Genomic DNA, 4,219 nt, shown 5'->3' on the forward strand with positions numbered 1-4,219 from the left:
GTTCCGAGCAGCAGCGGAGCTAGATGGAAGCCGGATGCCCGTATCCGCATGGCCGATCAAAGATTTTATGCAAATATTGATAGATCTGAAGCGCTGGTTACAGATCGATGGGGGAAATATACTGCTGCGGCAGAATCCTAGCATATTGGATGGCGGCGTGGCCGACGAGAGGGACAAAGATGCGGAGACCAGGGTTTACGCCATCACACATCCCGATTTCAACGAATTTACCAAGCGCGAAGAGATCAGCAAGGTAAGCATTAAGATGAGGGCTTTTTTAGACAGGTATCAGGGTCTCCATAATCATAAGTCCTTGGATATTAAAGGCGGAAGTGGGAAAGCGGAGGCAGAGATAGCCAGAACACCGCAGATAGAAGGAATCAAACCCTCTCATTCAACGGAAAGGCATGAAAACTCCAGAATCACTATAGATCCGCCAGATCTGAAGCTCAATCATATAGATCGGGGCTTGAACAGGGCCGATCCGACAGTTTTGACTCAAATATTTATTAGATCTGTAGAAGGTAAACATCACTGTATACAGATCAGGGAAGGGATGGATGTCTTAGGGTTAAAAAAGGAGATCCAGATCAAATTGGGAATTCCAGTAACAGTCCAAAATCTCTTATACTCCGGACTCTGCATGCAGGATCATCACACACTCCAGCACTATGGAGTTGCAAATGATTCAACCATCATACTCAACCTGAGACTACGAGGCGGCTGTAAGGGAACCAGCTCTAAAAACACAGGAACCTTCCGAGACGCAGTCAAAGGAAAGGAACCACTGAATCACAGAACAACACCCACATCCGAGCTACCAGGTCCCTACATCGTGGAACAGAAGCAAGAATCACCCTTACTTACTGTAACACTGCCGGAGGTATCAGATCTATACTCAGATTTAATGCAAAATGCTGTTATATGCAGATTTAATGGTTACTGGCCCAAAGCTGATGCATTGCATCAATGGGTATTTACATCATGGTCAACCAAATGTGAAATATACCTGTGCCCTAAGGGTTTCTTCATAGTCAGATTTAACACAGAACTGGAACGAGACAACATCATTAACCAGGGGCCTTGGTTTTGGGGAAGTGCTGGCCTCTTCATCACCCCCTGGTTCCCGGACTTTGACGCTAACAACATGGTTGTTTCGACAACACCAGTTTGGGTAAGGCTGCATAACCTCCCACTGCATTTTTGGCACCGCAAAGCATTAACAGCCATTGGGAACTCTTTAGGAAAACATCTTAAAACAGATGAAGACAGAGCTATACGGGGATTATTCACATATGCTAGAATATGTGTAGAGGTGGATCTAAGTCAAGGATTGCCAGATCACATCACATTGAATTTCAATAATTCACTGTGGACGCAAAATCTTGATTACGAGAACACCGCTTTCAGATGCCGTAGATGTTTGCAGACAGGGCACCTGCAATACGCATGTCCATTGACTAGTAGGGAGTCAAAAGGGAACAAGAAACAACAGAAAAAACCAAAAGGTTGGCAGCATACGGAACCACTAGAGGAGGAAGCACTGGACACAGAACCAACAGATACACAAATGAGACAGGGGGAAGAGTCTAACGCAGGTACTGAGAAGCCCGATTTGGAGACACACAGCTCGGTGCAGCAGCAAAATTTACAATTGGAAATAAGCGGAAACAAAAGAGCCCATAGCCCAGAAGGATCGGACTCAGATAAAGATCAACCAGCGCACTCAGAGGAAAACCAACTTGCTGTTTTTGATCCTACTATCAGCACTGGAGTCTGGCGTAAAGTAGAAAAGAAAAAAGGCAGGAAATAGGCCTGCTAACATCTACTATTTATTTTTGTCATCTCAGGATCTGTTTTTTGTCATTTTGAGCTTTTATTTTTGTCCGCTGCCTGATATTACAGGTTCAGCCATTTGCATATGCTATAAGCATCTACAAAATGTAATTTTATCAACATGAATAAAATTACGATTTTTTCCTAGGGGAAAAAGGAATGCAAAGAAACAAATGACCTTGAAAATGTGGCTACTATGAGATCTAAAGTGGTGGCTTTATCAGTGTTAAGGAAATAAAGTTTTTAAAGATGTGAATTCAATCAATTGTGCTATTGTATTTTTTAGATAATTTCGAAAACATTTCTTTTGGGGACATATCTGTCCAATAAAAGATAAAACCCAATAATTAAGACATATAATTAAAAGATAAATACATTTTTATTGTGATTTAGCATAGAATCACTGTCATTCATGAAATGTGAAATCTAGTTCAAGTGTCTAAGTCTGTAAATGTATTCTCTTCAGTTCCACTTCCTTGGGAACCAATGGTATGATTGATAGCTCTTTGTACTCTTGCATCTATACCCATGTTTTACCTATAGAAATGAAAGTGATTATTAAATATCACTTTATATATGCACATGTGTTTCAGATGAACACTAATTTTACCAATGTGCCCTAATTGGTTTGGCCCTCCAGTATTTGGGTACATGTATCTTGCATGGGTTTTAACAATCCAATAGAAAAGTGGAGGGATATACGCTGTAAAGTGTTGAGTTCTTCCTTTTATGGGGAAATGCTAGATTTCTACCTTGGTGGACCTATTCCCATTGCTTACACACTTCCCGCCTCTAGGTATTTGCTTCTCACTGACTGTAATGTTAAAAATTTTGCTTGAATTTAATGAAAAATTTATGCAATGTGATTTTTCTGCATCATAGGGTTTGGTTCATTCGTTTTTCGATTTAAAACCCCAAAAATTCCAACAAAAGTGATTTTGTTTTAATATTTAATGAGGGGATGGATTTCTAGAATCCACTAGTCAAGTGTGCTCACCCTTAACCCCAGCTTCAACCCTCCCTTATTATGACCTCACATGACCAAATTATTTAACTCATACAAGTAACTTTTGTACTAGCTTTCCATCAGGTTCGCTAGTTTTAATTTCTAATGAAGGTAAGCAAGGTCTTGGTCTTACCTTCACATTTCTTAGGGTCATAAGTTCTTGGTCTTACAAGGGTTAGCGAGTGGATATCTTCCTTTAATTTTGAAAGAAGTTAAATATGTGTGGTTCAATCTTTTTTCCATAAAACTTCCTGGCACACTGACTCTCCATGTTATTTCCCCTTGGCTCTTTATATCTCCACTTGAAACAAATATCTTGATTGAGATGTGTGAACTTTGGAACTAATGAAATCTTTTCTTCATAAATTGGTGTTTTTTCTGGCTAGTGGTGCAACTTATTTTATGGAAGTGACCACCCAAAGAGCAAACCCAATTCCTCAAAATGATCATGCTGCTAAAAGCACATAAGCGACATGGAACCCCTAATGGGGATGCACAAGGACGAAGACAAGAGCACCACCAACGCGAAATATTTATGATATTGATTATCAGCTTTCAGTTAGGCTTGCTGCTCATGTTGGAGCTTGTTCTGGTGGTTTTTGATTTCAACAAGATTGGATCAAAGGACAAGCTATTTCTTATGATGTTTTTGAACATTGCAAATCTAGTTTATTTGTAAGTGGCATCTTCATCTTCAGTTGCTTTTATATGCATCAGAATTAATTGCATGAATAATACATTTACATCAACTTTAAGGGGGTAAATATTATTGCTACCATGAATATTAAAATTGCAATATGCCTTTATAAGAAGTGGGTGCATTTTCATAAGGATTTTAAAATAAAGACATCGAGATTAGCAAGACTTTTTTTATTCAACTATTAGTGACCCTTTTGGTTTTTATTTATTAAGCTAGATATTTTTGTTTAAGGATGTAGATATCAAATCACAACTTCAATTGGACTATTTGTGGACTTTGGATTGCATACATGCTCAGTTGCAAATTCAGAGCACCATTTGTCTTCAACAAGATCACTATAAACCTTAGAAAATATCTCCAAGTGTTACATGAACGCATTATTGTATACCTTGTGTTGGTTACCAAAGTTCTATTAAGTATTGACATTGAAATATTTGTGTTCTAGTTGTATTACAATTATATCCTAAGCTTCTGGACATCAGACTCAAGAGGAAAATGAGCACATTTGTTGCTTATTTAGTTAGTATTGGAGTGGTATGCTTTGGGTGTTCTCTCTCCATCCACACAATCAATGAGTGAAATTAATTTTATGTGAGGAAACTAAATGCAAATTCACATAAGTAGCTCCCATAGTGTGTGACATATTTTGTCATTGGTTGTGGAATCCAAGTTGTAGA

General features: G+C 38.7%; 1 pseudogene; it reads left to right on the forward strand.

The window, feature by feature from the left end:
• The first annotated feature begins 2,429 nt into the window (after window positions 1-2,429).
• Window positions 2,430-3,521, forward strand: LOC149139218 (uncharacterized; annotated as a pseudogene).
• Window positions 3,522-4,219: the final 698 nt, after the last annotated feature.

Source organism: Pinus tabuliformis, chromosome X (genome assembly GCF_031772625.1).
Source record: "Pinus tabuliformis cultivar Carrire ecotype Pingquan chromosome X, CPIR1, whole genome shotgun sequence".
Classification (NCBI taxonomy): Eukaryota; Viridiplantae; Streptophyta; class Pinopsida; order Pinales; family Pinaceae; genus Pinus; species Pinus tabuliformis.